This window comes from Triticum dicoccoides, chromosome 6B, assembly GCF_002162155.2.
Source record: "Triticum dicoccoides isolate Atlit2015 ecotype Zavitan chromosome 6B, WEW_v2.0, whole genome shotgun sequence".
NCBI lineage: Eukaryota > Viridiplantae > Streptophyta > Magnoliopsida > Poales > Poaceae > Triticum > Triticum dicoccoides.
The window spans coordinates 58,116,457-58,131,595 of NC_041391.1; the positions used below are offsets into that span (position 1 = coordinate 58,116,457).

The window sequence follows — 15,139 nt, forward strand, 5'->3', positions numbered from 1 at the left end:
AATCATTTGTCAGTTGAAAGATGGTTGATGCACCAAAAAAGATTGTATTGATTCAATCTGGAAAAGTCAAGATCACAATAGCTTTCAGAACAATTAGTGAATCATTTGTCAGTTGAAAGATGGTTGATGCACCAAAAAAGATTGTATTGATTCAATCTGGAAAAGTCAAGATCACAATAGCAATTACATATGCATTTGTTGGGCCAAAAGTAGCAGTTACATATGCATTTAGTTAATCTTTTGGCCTATCACCGTTTCATGCATTTTTTGTGGACTTTCATTTGACCTTGAGTGTTGACTTGCTTTTCTGTTGCTAACAATGTCCGGCTTGCCGAATGTACTTGCTTATCCTTGTACTGGAGTACCATTATTCACCATATACACACTTTCCAATTCTGTCTGTTTACTATCTAGGAGTCAGACCATGGCTGCACGGAGCAGGTCCACCCACTAGGGGCTGGCCGCCGTGTCCGCCATGAGGATTCCTGCACTAAGCCTTGCCGGCGTTCCCGGCCACCAAGGTACTTCTACTTATGTGTCTCTATAAGATTCCTGCATATGTTTTTGTGCTTTCCACTTAATGCATTGTTAGCTCTATGTTACACTTCTTTTAGGTACTTCCTGCTCCAGGATTTTCTTTGTGCGAAAATCAATATACATAGGCATATTTGCTCGTGAAACTGCTCTGGTTTTTCTTTTAGAGTTTACTCCCATTTACTTGTGTCGTTCTACAATAATAACAGAATTGATATCGATTAAACTTCTTTGAGTATCTTGAAATTTAATGATTTCCCATGGAATATGAAGTTTGAGAATGACACCTGCTGAGCTGAAAATAATCTAGCGAGCAATAGTATAATGAATAGTTATTACCGTATCGGCATCACATTGCTCATGGGTGAATAACACAACAATAAACTAGAAAAATGGAAATGCTCTGTTTGGTTTGGGTACCATTCAGGAAAGTAGTTAACAGAGATAGACTATTTGACAGTTGCAGAGTGACACCACCACCACATATGAAGCAGAGAGTTTGTAAAGAGACACTAAATAATCATCTGGAGTGAGACACAATTGCTTTCTTGTTTAGTGAAGACGATCTTTTTTGGGGTGTAATATAACTATGGTAGCTCTCTGGAGTGAGAATGCCGAGGCCCTAAAAAACAGCCATCGACACGGAGTTCCTGCCATTAAGGATAAAAAAGCTAGCAGAGAAACATCTTGGGGAATCACAAGCTTATCTTGCCTTTTGAATGTGCAGCCTGTAACCAGAGAAGCTTGTTCTAATTATCGTATGCTTATTTTCCCCGAGCTGTTTCTCTGCTAGCTATTATTCTCAAGCAACTACCAAACTATGGATAGAAGAAGTCTTAACATGGAGCTATTTCAAAACAAGATGAGGAGAGACTCAAGAATTTAAACAGTAAAATACGAACCTGCACATGATCATATAATGTGCGGATCACAGGCTGGCCAAAGCCTTCTTTCGAGTCTCCTAACATTGCCTGCTTAATTTTCACTACCTGCAAGTACAACTAGCTAGAAATTTCGGTATGCTCCTATGTGCCTTGAGTTTGTAAGTCAAGATCTCTTTGCTTCCAGGAGAGTTTGACCACTCATATCTCTCTTTTTCTTGCCACCTGCACTTAGTAGTTTTTTTTCCTATGATATATATTGTATCATTTTGGTTGCTGAATATGATAGTCGTAGCCCGTCAAAATATTATGATAGCCGATTGATTCTTCTTAAAAGGTATATTGACTGTTGCAAAGTTTACCTGGTCTTCTATTTATATTTTCCAGAATACAGTCCTAGAGATGTTGCTTTATTTGAGTTCTGCTTATTGCATTTATTGGAGCACTTGCAATGGGCACATTGAATGTGTAAATGTTCCTCTTGCTGCTGACCACACTACAGTTCATTATATCTCATTGAGACCTTAATCATCTTCCATGTTTATTAGAAGGTAGCATAGTACTGGTTGAACCCGATAGTTACCTGAAACCATTGCTTAACACCGAGCCCCTCTACTTTCTAAAAGGTTTCCATTTTGGTTTACTGAATATTTTTTTCCTGCTTGAACTATATCAGTTGGGCAAGTGCTAGAACCCAGGAGCATATGATTTTGCTGCTCATGACATACGCGTCAATATTGCAATCAACTCTGACTGCAATTGTATAGACAAGGGCCTGCATTCTATATGGAAGGTTCGACATTGAAGCTGCTCGCATTGATCTGCAATAGATCTTGACTTCAGCGGAAAATGAGGTATATTGAGCTTAATTTCGCATGGTTACATACAGATAGAACCAGTTGTACAATATATGTTTTTTGTCCTAAAGTACCGCTTCTACTTCTGATTCATGTAATGACTATTCAGTGTATATAGTTCATTCTCTACACCTTTTCTTTTAAAGAAAACACTATTTCTTTGTGTTTATATTTAAGACCTATGTTTTTATTTTAGAGAACACATATGAATTTTTGTTGGACATGAAATGAGCTACCATAACTACTATAATCTATGCATATGGTTTCAGTAGATTTTTTTGGTTTTTTTTTCGAGATTGACGGGGGCCCAAAAAAACCCACCGCTTGTTATATTCCAACTCGAAGGTGACTTGGCAGTCAGTACAGATACAAGTAAGCGCCCAAAGGCGCAAAAGAAAATTACAGGGGAGAGCAAGAGAAAGCCCAAAACTAGAAGAAAGAAACAAAATGGAGGGGAAGGCTGGCACCAGAACCAAACTGAAACCCCTAGAGACCGACATCTCGGGTGGATTTCACGTGTTGAATTTCACATGGAGCAACTTTGTCCGCGGGTTCTGTACACACTATTTTCATCAGCTTGTGTAGTAGCAACAATATTTTGTGCCACGACATGTAGACGAAACAGAGGGAAAAACTTTGTAGAGATAGAAGTTTCACTATTAAAAACACAATAAAAGTGCCCTATGCTCTTTCATCTGACATAAACCATTTCAGATCATATTTGTCTACCAACCAGCATCTATGAATAGCAGTGGTGATATTATAAGGTGGCGGTATTATATATATATATATATATATATATATATATATATATATATATATATATATATATATATATTTTCTTAGTTGAGAACTTGGTAGTTAGGGCATGTGGATTACAAATACCACGCCGAGAAAACTTACATGCTCTTGTCATTGCAGGTTTCATGGAGGCAGTGCCTTATTCTACATGATGGGAATTCAACGGCATTTTATTGTTTTGTTCTTAAATACTAGCTGGGTGTGCCGTCTATTCACAGATGAAGTAATCTGAACATCTCTTGCAGACAAAACGCTCGGGGAAAGTTCCCAGCCGTGCACCTGTGACCGCTGAAGAGGCATACTGTTTTAGGAATGCATGACAGACTGGTCGCGAGATTTGTGTCTAGGATGGAATTACATGATATGTCAAAATGGTGGTCTTTATTATGCAATTTAACTGATCTCTTGTTGCACCTCTCCTTTCCAGAAAAACAATTATTTAATTTTTCAAATTTGATCTTCTGTCTGCATAGTTTGCAAGGGAAATGCATCGGTTCAAAGCATTTTGGAAAATCTAGGTCGACAACCATATACTAAGTGAACTTACTACTGACTGCATTTCCTGTTAACAGAGTTTATTGTTTGATATTTGGGACTCTTAGTTTCTAAGGATAATTCAACCGAGGCAACACACCCGCATATGCACCTTATAGAGATGAGGGCAACCTTATTTGTTTGTTAGACTTGAATGTAAGTGGAGCGTACTGGCATGTGAAGTAGCTTTTGTCAAGTTTTTCGCCCGTTGCAACGCACGGGCATATGTACTAGTATAGCAAAAGGGCAGTTTATTCATATAGGATATGCAGCCCATGTCATAAACTTGATAAATTCAGACACACTAAGAGAGTTGGATATCTCAGTGCAGCGTATGTGCCGCTGTCCGTTTTGTTGATTTAGAGAAGGTGGAGAGCAAAGCATTCTTATCACTTATGTATGCACAAAATGGAACTCCACAACAAAGATTTAATTATAACCCACAAAAGTGCACCAATCACTGCCCGGGACGCGATGGGGCGCAATTGTGACACAAAGCAGGCATTTTCTATTTGACGCCTTAAGCACCGGTTTTACACCATTTTGCAAACCCCCACCCCCCTTCAAAATTGCTTCTTTTTTTCTAATTTGATAAAATTAAAAAAATGATGATTTTCTTGGATTAGCAACCTTTTTAAAAAATTGACAAAAAAAATTAATCAATGAAATTTTTTCAAAAATTGATGATTTTTTTTTCAAAATCAATGATAACTTTTCTCCAAGTGGATGAACGTTTTTATAAATATCGTAAAAAAATATTTCACATTTTTTCATAATTTTTAGCAAACCGACCAAGATTTTTTTTTATCAGGCCAACAACACAAAATAAAATTTGCATGTGGCCGAGCATGTAATCGCGTTGTTGGGCCGCAGCCCGCTTGGGCACACGTGAGCGCTAGTTGGTGCGCCGGTTTTTTTTAAGAGGTCATCCCCGGCCTCTGTGTTGGATAGATGCATGCGGCCACTTTATTAAAAAACCAAGAGTATCAAAGTCTGAAGTGCAAAGTACTGCTCACAAAAGGAGCAAAGGAAAAAAATTTAAGAGTACAAGTCTCAAAGCCGCATCCGGCTGAACGAGGATCCACTAAGGACCTATCCTATGCAGTGATCGCCATCCAAACCGGTTGAAAAAAACCTGTGCTGCCATCTCCCATCGGTTGCACCCAGTAGCCAGCTGCTCCCTGGAGGCCGTATGAGTGAGTAATGACCAAGTACGGATCCATGTCGTAGTCCGGAATATGACCTGCAAGAAATTAGTCATAGGTTTTCTGTTAAAAATCATATCATTCCTATAGTTCCATATAGCCCAAATAAGTGCGCATATTTCGATCCGAATATTACACGTGATGTTAACATTCACTCCATCAAGCCACGTCCCAAACAACGCTTCTATGCTATCAGGAGGTGAAATATTAAAGGCTACATGCACCGATCTTCAAAGTAACTTCGCAAGAGGGCAATCAAGAAATAGGTGTTGTATTGTTTCATCTTGATCACAAAAAAACACCTCGAGCTACCTATCTACGCCTCAGTAAGTTATCTTTGGTTAGAATCACTTGTTTGTGGACAAACCACATAAATATCTTAATTCGTGAGGGAACTTTAACTCGCCAAATATGAAGCGATCGCGGGATTGGGCTAGAGTTGATGAGATCTAAGTACATAGACTTGACCGTGAACAAGCCATTATTCGTGAGCTTCCATATAAAAGAATCCTCCTCATCGGAAAGATGCACCTCCATTAGTCTCCTCACTAAGTGTAGCCAAGAAGTCCAGCGTTCCCCCACTAGAGACCGCCTGAACTGGATATTCAAGGGTACCGTTTGCATCACCGTTGCCACGTACTCTTCCTTACGTTGAGCAATATGATACAAAGAAGGATACTAGAGAGCTAGCGGCGTATCACCTAACCACGTATCCTCCCAAAACCTTATTGTTGAGCCGTCCCCAACACTAAACTTCACCCTATGGAAGAAAGTATCTTTCACTCTCACGAGTCCCTTCCAAAATGGTGAATCATTACGTCTTACAGTAACATGGGCTAGAGTTTTGGAGTGTAAATACTTGTTGCGAAGAATTTGGGCCCACATTCCTTCTGAATGCAGCGATAATCGATATAACCATTTACTCAACAAGCATTTATTTTTCACCTCGAGGTTTTCAATCCCAAGACCCCCCTAGTCCTTTGGTCGACAAATAATATCCCATCTTGCCAGACGATATTTTCTCTTAACCTCATCCGATTGCCAAAAAAATCGAGATCGATAAAAGTCTAATCTCTTGCGTACCCCTTTGGGTACTTCGAAAAAAGACAGGAGGAACATCGGCATGCTCGTTAGTACTGAATTAATTAATAATAAACGTCCTCCATATGACATAAGCTTACCCTTCCAGCAGCTAAGTTTCTTCTCGGATCGATCCTTGATACATTTCCATTCTTTATTAGTCAATTTCCTATGATGGATTGGAATGCCAAGATAACTAAAGGGCAGCGATCCCAGTTCACAGCCGAACAGGTGCTTGTACTCTTGTTGGTCATCTTTGGCCCTTCCGAAACAGAAGAGCTCACTTTTGTGGAAATTGATCTTCAACCCCGACAATTGCTCAAAAAGGTAAAGGATGAGTTTCATGTTTCGAGCTTGTGCAAGGTCATGTTCCATAAATAAAATTGTGTCATCCGCATATTGTAAGATGGAGACCCCCCCCCCCATCCACCAGATGAGGGACTAGTCCACCAATCAACCCCTTATCCTTGGCTCGGCCTATGAGTACTGTCAACATGTCAGCCACAATATTGAACAGTATCGGGGACATTGTGTCACCCTGCCTCAGGCCTTTATGCGTTTGAAAATAATGTCCAATATCATCATTGACCTTTATTCCAACATTGCCTTTCTGGACAAAGGAATCCACCTGATTCCTCCAGGCCTCATTGAAACCTTTCATGCGCATAGCTTGCTACAGAAGCCTTTTCAAAATCCACTTTGAATATCACTCCATCGAGTTCTTCGAGTGAATTTCATGTAGGGTTCGTGTAAGACAACTACCCCTTCTAGTATGTGTCTTCCAGGCATAAATGCAGTTTGACTAGGTTGCACCACCGAGTGTGCCACCTTTGTCAGCCTGTTGGTGGCCACTTTCGTAAAGATTTTGAAACTGACATTCAATAAGCATATGGGCCTGAATTGCTTGATGCGGATGGCCTCCTCCTTTTTAGGTAGCAGAGTGATCATGCCAAAATTCAAATGAAACAGTTGAAGATGCCCATTAAAAAGATCATGAAACATAGGCATAAGATCATCTTTCACGATATATGCCAGCATTTCTTATAAAATTCTGCCGGGAACCCATCTGGTCCCGGTGCCTTGTTTGGTTTCATTTGAGCTATCGCATCAAACACCTCCTTCTCAGTAAAAGGGGCAGAAAGGATCTCATTCTCTTCTGACTGCAACTGAGGGATATCTGTCAGTACACTCTCATCTAGAGTCACGGCATTTTCTTTCGGAGGTCCAAACAACTGCTTGTAATAGTTGGAAATATAAAGCTTCAAATTCTCCTGTCCAACAACTGTTTCCTCATTCAGTTCTAGCTGAAAGATTTTTTTCCTCCTATGCTTGCCATTCGCAATCATATGGAAAAATTGTGTATTGTCATCCCCTTTTACCACCTTAAGAACTTTGGCACGCAATGCCCACTTCATTTCTTCTTCTCTAAGTAGCGAGCATAATTTGGCCTCGGCCTTGGACTTACAAGCTTGCTCAGCTTGGTCCAGAAAATTCGTTTCCGCCCATATATCTAGCGTCTGAATTAGCTGGAGAAGCCTCTCCTTCTCTTTTTTGTAGATCCCACTCTCATTTCTGGCCCAACCCCTCAAAAATTGTCTCAGGTGCCTAATTTTGTTCTGCCAGCGTTCCACGCTAGATTTTCCATTCACTGGTTTAGCCCACTCTCTTGCCACCTTCTCAGTGAAATTTCTTTTTCGAACCAGCTTAGTTCGAACAAGAAAATATTTTTATTACCAATATGTGTGGCTTCCCCTGAATCGACTAACAGGGGTGTGTGGTCTGAGATCGCCCTTTCGTGCACCGATACTAAGGGGTACTTTTGTTCCCATTCCGCACTCGCCAGTACCCTATCAAGCTTCTCGTGCGTAGGAGTAGGAAGTGAATTTGCCAGGTAAATTTTCTTCATGAAAGTTCTATCTCCCTAAGATTAAGACTCTCAATGATCATATTGAACATAAAAGACCACCGTCCATCAAAATGATCATTGTTCTTTTCTTCCTTCCTCCTAATGATATTGAAATCGCCTCCTACCAAAATTGGCAGTCTTTCATCTCCACAAATCCGAACCAGATCTGCTAAGAACTCCGGCTTAAACTCTGGTTGGGCAGCACCATAGACTGCCACTAAGGCCCAACGGAACCCATCCAATTTGGACCTAACCCTGAACTTCACCGTATATTCTCCTCTAACAACATTTATAACTTCAAGAGACTCACACTTCACTCCCAAGAGAATCCCACCGGATCTCCCTCTTGGCGGAAGACAGTGCTAGTCAAAGGCTACTCCTGCGGTAAGTGAGCCTAGGAATTGTGGTGTGAAATTATCTCTACCCGTCTCAAGAAGAGCGATAAACTCTAATTTATCCTCTAAAGTCGTTTCAGCAAGGAACCGTTGCTTAGCCAAGTCCGCCAGACCTCTGCTATTCTAAAAGATCCCTTTCATATTTCATCATGGATTTTTTTCTTGAGTTTCACTCTCGCACTCCTACGGACCGCCGACACTGGATAGATCTTCCTCTTTCAGGGTCGTTTAGGTTTGGTTAACACCAGCATGTCCACTTGAGGAGCAATGTTTTCCAGTGACCTCTCCAAACTAGATAACTCCTCACTTGACAGCGTAGTCTCTACCCCTCCTGCCTCCTCATCGACCTTCGATGCAGGCATCATCTCATCACAAAAACTCTCAAGTGTGGGGACACTCAAATTATGAATATCGGCATCGGACATAGGTTTAACCGCCGCTAACTGTCTGATCAACTCAGAGGCTCTCTCAGCCTCTAGGTCTAAGATGTCATTAACGGACTTAACAATTTCCGCCCCATTTGTTCCTAGCGAGATTCCTATGTCATGGGCTCTACTCATCACCTCATGTTCAGAAAAATGCAGAATAGAACATTGCTTATTAACAGACATACATGTCTTGGCCTGGACGTCCCTAAGCTTGGCAGCTCTCATCGCGCGCCCAAGCTGAAAGTCGTCGGCATCAGGCTGGCTCTGAACCCGAGCACTGACTCGCCTGCCAGAAAGCGCCGGGTCCGGGTGGCCGCCAAACGCAATCACCTCCTCGGTAAACCGCGGGACCTGCAGCATCCCCACAGGGACGTCCGTCATGACGTGCCCACGTGAAGGGGGGGTCGGTGACCTGGTGCCTCCAGGTCCAACCCCCGCAGGACCCATGGACGGCCGGCGCCCTCCTGACGAAGCCGATGAAGAACATGCCTGAGGTGATCTCGTGGCCGAGTCCAGAGCCGCCTGCCCTGGAACTGCCAGCGTCGAAGACCCCTCAGGCATCCCCCTGTGGTGTGCGGGCGCAGCCTGGGGCTCGGGACTCGCCGGAGCTACCAGCCCAAGCGCGCGAGGCGACCCCTCAGCAACCCGCGCCGGAGTCATGTAGCAAGCACTGGCCCCCGACGTATAGCCGACCTCCGGCTGATCCGGCACCAGCAGTGACGCAGTTATGCCTTCCTGCCCAGTTGCTGCCTTGCGCATTGGAGTCGTGGCGCGCTTCCACTCCTAACAGGGCCGGCCCACACTTCGGCGACAAGACTAGTGGCTCCTTCGGAATGGGTGGCAAATCATGTTCTGCAGCATCATCACTATCGACACGGTCACTCCACAACCGAGGAGGTGCGGAATTCGGCGTCCCAAAGGATCCAAACCTGAGAGCGTGAACAGGTGTGGACGAAGTCGTCCCTGAACCCTTTTCCGGCGCCTGCAGATCAAGTCTACTTGCAGCCGCATCTGAACCCTTACGTGCTCCATCACCACCGTTATTCTCCCTATTCCCAGTATCATCATCATTATCAGACATGTTCACATCACCTCCACCTAGTACTGCTTCCTGAAACATCTCAGCATCCTCTAATTCAATATCCAGTTTGTAAAGCACTCCTTCATGGCTACCCCATGAGCCCGAGTAAACTGCATATCTACTTGCTCGGTCTTTCAGATCAAAGACCCAAGGCTGCAAACCACCCTAGCATCGCTGAGACGCTTGGAGGGTGCCCCCGAAAAACGAACCCAGACTTGTGGCAAAGGTGTGCCTTTGGGTTCAGTTTGCTTCCAAGTCTCAAATTCAAGAAAACATTCTGTACCCGGCACCCGAGCTATACCAAACTTAAGGAGTTTCTTCAGCTCTTCCACTGATGGAAAATCAACCTTGTATAAATTATCATCCAGTCTGATAAGCTCCCAACGAGAGTTCCGAGGAGCAAGCTCATTCAGACATTGCATAACTCGTGCCTCAGACAAGTAGCCCCTCGTGACCTTGACCAACCCTGTAGTCAAGTTGCGTGGTGAATCCGGAATTACCGCCGGCGCGGGTGACTCAAAGAACATCAAGTCCTCACAGCACACCCCATACATGGTCACCCTCGGCAAAGGATGCATCAACACTGGACACACACCCGATTCATGAGCAGGTTTTAGACACGTGTCACACAACTCCGTGTTACATTCCGCAATAAAATGTCCTTGTTCACCGCAACGATAACAAATCATCTTCTCTTTTTTGCGCGCCCACTTAGCAGCCCGCTCACCCTCCTTGTCAGAACCAAGATCACGACCCTTGGCCCCATCCTGCGAGGGCACCGGGGCTTTGGTAGAAGCCAGCGCAGTAACCACCGCCATGGCCTCCCCTGATAAAGCTGTAGAATGCACCTCCACAGATTCCGACGACTTGCCCGTACCGAGGACCTCAACATCCGCTGTGACGGTCTTGGCCGGCGGCGGTGGAGGAGGGGGCGGAGTTGGTGCGCCGTATAGGAGATCAATTCATACTCTAGTTTGTTTCAATGTAATTTTACTTTTGAAAGTCATTAGGTGAACATAGGAGCGCAAGCTAGCCAAGTTTTCACTCTTGTTAGGACTGAGACGTCATGTGTGATATGACCAATCCCATGATCCAATGTGTATCCCACAACTTTTGATTTTGGGACCGACTACACGTCAGTCGATTGAAAATTTAATGTGTGTCAGTCGACTGACCCAAAGCTGTTGCAGCCAACGAAACTACTCCCTTTGTTTCATAATGTAAAACGTTTTTTGACACTAGTGAACTTAACTCGATCGCACGTGAAAAAATCAAGGTGATGAGGCCGGCCACTGTCACGCGCGATATTAATTCGCTTGAGGAATTTGTACGCGCAGCGTTGAGCAGTGCACGTACACAAGTACGTACTCCCTCCGTCCGGAAATACTTGTCATCAAAATAGACAAAAAAAATGTATATAAAACTAAAATACGTCTAGATACATTCTCTTTTATCCATTTTGATGACAAATATTTTCGGACGGAGGAAGTACTATGTATCTGCACCAACACTGCTACTTTTTTTTTGATAAACCAACACTGCTAGCCAGCTACCTTCCTCTTCCTCGTTTTCCTTTTCTTTTGGATCAGAGGACGGAACATTCAAACACATGCATGGATGCATTTCACGTACTGTACATGACTAGTTGCAAAAAAGTATCATACGTCACTTTAAATATTTGTACGCACATGCACTTCCTCCCATCGATCGGTGGTAGCTAAATTAATGCATTTCAATCTAGTAACCACCCATGCATGTTAGTCGACTGAAAATTAAATTTGAGTTAGTTGACTGACACAAATTAAAACAAAATAGTGAAAAAACTTCATACAATTTACACATAAATTGTATTTTTTTATAACATGCAAGAATGCCCATATAATAATTGAAAGAAAATAAAATTGGACTAAAACTAAACCAAAATTTGCGCACAATTTACAAAGAAATTGCACTTTTTTAAATATGCAAGAATAAGCACACAATATTGTAATTTCTAAAAAAATAACTTTTCTAATAGGAAACGAATTAGCGGCTTTGGTATTGCCCTTATAGAAAAATAATATAATAAAAGAAAATTTTCTAAGGAAGAATGAATTAGTGACATTGGTATTACCATTTAAGAAGAAAAAAAGTAATGACAAAATTTGCACAAAAATTATACAAAAATTGTGTGTTTTATAATATGTAAGAATAAGTGTATAATAGTGCAATTTCCGTGAAAAGGAAGTTTCTTCAGAAAAATACATTAATGGCTTGGTATTACCCTTAAAGAATAAAGAAAATAAAATGAAAAGTAAAACAAAATCAAAAAATGAAGTTTTTCTAAGGAAGAATGCATTTGTGGCATTGTTATTACCCTCCTGAAGAAAGAAAATGAAAAAAGTTGCACATAATTTACACATAAATTACACTTTTCGTAATATGCGAGAATAAACTTATAATAGTGGAATTTTCGCCAAAAGAAAAAATTTTCTAAGAAAGAATTAAAGAAGACAATAAACGAAAAACTAAAAGCTAAAACTAAATAAAAATGATGAACTTTCACAGTTTATTGTAGTTTACACTCATTTGTGTAATACTTGTGTCTATACATTCATATAAAAACAACCCAACCAAAAAAAATCAAAGACAAATACAATTGTCAAAAATTAATTTGAACCATATCTCATATCAATGGTGCATCCTAATCTCACACATATGCATGACACACAACACACGCATGCGCGCACAAAAAACTAACATGCAGAAAAAGAAAAAGATAGAAAAAGGTGCAGCATATACAGGCATGAAGGCATGGCACCGCATGTAGCATGCATACAGCTAGTCAAAGCCAATCTCGCATGCATGCATGTCCGGAGTAAAAAGAAAATCGTCTGAACCAAAACAAAAAAGTCAGGCGACTATTATGTAGCTAAACTGTATGATTTTTCATGAATAAAGCTTGGTTATACCCTTAAAACAAAAACGAAAAGGAGCTCCCCACAAAACGGCGCGAAACGGCATAGCTTTTTTTTAGACAAAACGGCGCGGATTTCGAAACGGCATAGCTGTGGCTGAAATTTTGCTGGAAGCCCCCGATTTTGTTTAAGTGGGCCGAAGCAGAGAGGCCCAAATAGCTCGGCCCAGATTTTCCCATTCCCTTCTCTCTCGGCGGCGGCTCGGCGGTTCATCACTCCTACGCTCGGCGGGCCGGCGGCGGCACGGTTGTTCTTCACACCGGCGCTCGGCGGACCTGTCAAAAAAAAAAAACGGCGCTCGGCGGAGGCAGTGACGGACGAGGCGGCTAGGTTACGATCAGCGGACCAGGGCTTGAGGCCGCAGTCAGCAGGCTGCGACCGGCGACGAGGGGGCTCTCCGCATGCTGATTCATGCCATGTAGGTCGCCATGTTAATCTTCACTTTTCAATGTTCAGTAGCACTAGCAAAAGATCGGCCCCATTCCATGCTTCTTGATGCCTCCCTTGGTTGTGAACTGGTTATATACTCTGTTTTCCTGCTGAAATTCAAGAGGTGATTTTTAGGACCATGGTTCATCCGAACCTATGGTCCACGCCATAGGATGTACCACCCCACACGTGTGGATCTGTGTCCTGTTTTAAATTCAAAATTTTATGTTAAGCCCTAACTCGTCAAAGCCTCACAATTAACCCTGATGCTTATATGGACCCCCTAGGCCTGTGTGGCAAGTAGTTATTTTTTCTGGGCTGGCACGTGTCTCTAGGTACTGTAGCACTTTTGCACACGTCTCTATGAGCATAATTTGTATATATAAGAAAAGAAGAATTCATTGTCACTACTGAAAAAATATCCTGCCAAAAGAATCTTCTCAAACTCGTTTCGCAGACTGTAAAACTTCTATACAAATTATACAACATATTCATTGATGTTTGTGATAATATGTACTGATGTCATGTCGTAAACAATATTCTAACAGTTTTTTTTTATGTTTTGTTATTGACGCATGATCAGTAGGACATCAACCTATATAGGATATAGGAAAAAGGCAAAAAGAGAAAAGAGAAAAAGGTTAAACCTGAGATATCATGTAGCACAATATCTAAGAGATAGGAGTTATAGATATACCAGCGACTACAAACAATTATCCTCAAAGCTTGTGACAAGCAGGTGTGTTTAAAAAATGTCCAGATCAAAATGAGATGCCCCTTCCCATAAAAATAAAAATAAAAATAATGAGATGTCCTTGCTGTGAATCACTTGCGCGTGATTCCTTGAGCCTACTCAATGCATGTCTTGGGGAGAGAGCTGATGCACAAAATGATGCAATAAACAATGATGAACATCGTTTGTATACGTGAAACAATACTTTTGTACTACCTATGATGTAAGCATCAAGTAGGCTTATTTTAGCAATGTAGGGCTTCTAACCTTCACTAAACTATTGGCGCCATGCATATCTATTCGTCATTCAGCGTAAACTGTTCCGTCCATGCACATATCTCGAAAAGTGGTGACCAAAGATCAATGGCGTGGAGCATAGGTTCGGTTGGACCATGGTCCCATACAACATTCTTGCTTAAATTCCCTTGTTTTCCTGCTGATGAAAATCCCCTTTATTTCTGCTGAATATGCACATGCAGAGTTGACGCTAAATGGCTTGGCCCGCTGTAGCGGCCACATATGAGAAGGTGTTCGGTAGGTATGACCATATTGACCCTTACTTTCCAGTTGAGCTATATAGTGAGAAAGCACCGGGAGTTCCTGAAGCTGTAGGCTAGGAATATACGAGGATGATATCAGAGTTTCTTGAGCATTTTAATGACCTTGCTGTTTCTGTTTCCCTCTGATAATTGCACATCTCACATCTTTTTTCCATGAAATTGCTCATGTTTACATCATGTTGATAGAGTGGTGTGAGAGTACCGATGCTTTGTGGAAGGAAATGGCTGAAAGGATGATAACTAAGTACAACTAGTATTGGGGTCATCACAAAATCTTTAACATTATAATCTTTGTGGTTGTTGCTCTTGATCCAAGATACAAGTTGTCGTATTACACAAGATTATCTATTTTTGAGATGTTCGGTGAGGTCAAAGGGGAAGAAGTTTGGAAAAGGATGAGTAAAATACTTAACAACTTGTTTGAGGAGTATGGTAAGATGTATGCTTCAAGTGAGAAAAAGGAAATGATATCAAATGTGACACAAAAATCTGAAGCGCAAGGCACAAGCAGGCTGAAGTCCTTAATTGCGAAGAGGCCCCTCCCCCCTCCTTTGCGACCGCGTCGCCCCCGCGGGCGACCGGCCGCGCCGTGACCCTCTTCTCCAGCCCCCCTCCCCCCTCCTTCCCTCCCCGCCGCCGTCGTCGGCGCTCGCCGCCGGGCCTGGCCCGCGCGACGCTGGCGGCGGCGCCCCCCTTGCAATTCCCTCGGCTCTCCTCTGGCGCGGGACGGAGCGGGCTGGGGGGTGTCCCTAGGCGGC

At 42.5% G+C, this 15,139-nt stretch overlaps 1 long non-coding RNA gene across 2 annotated transcripts; it reads left to right on the forward strand.

The window, feature by feature from the left end:
• The first annotated feature begins 6 nt into the window (after window positions 1-6).
• Window positions 7-3,535, forward strand: LOC119324451. Of its 2 annotated transcripts, XR_005156940.1 has the most exons (3): window positions 7-521; window positions 2,092-2,269; window positions 3,194-3,535. It is a non-coding gene; the product is annotated as an uncharacterized LOC119324451 (long non-coding RNA). The 2 variants fall into 2 exon arrangements; XR_005156939.1 differs by having other exon boundaries at window positions 7-2,269.
• Window positions 3,536-15,139: the final 11,604 nt, after the last annotated feature.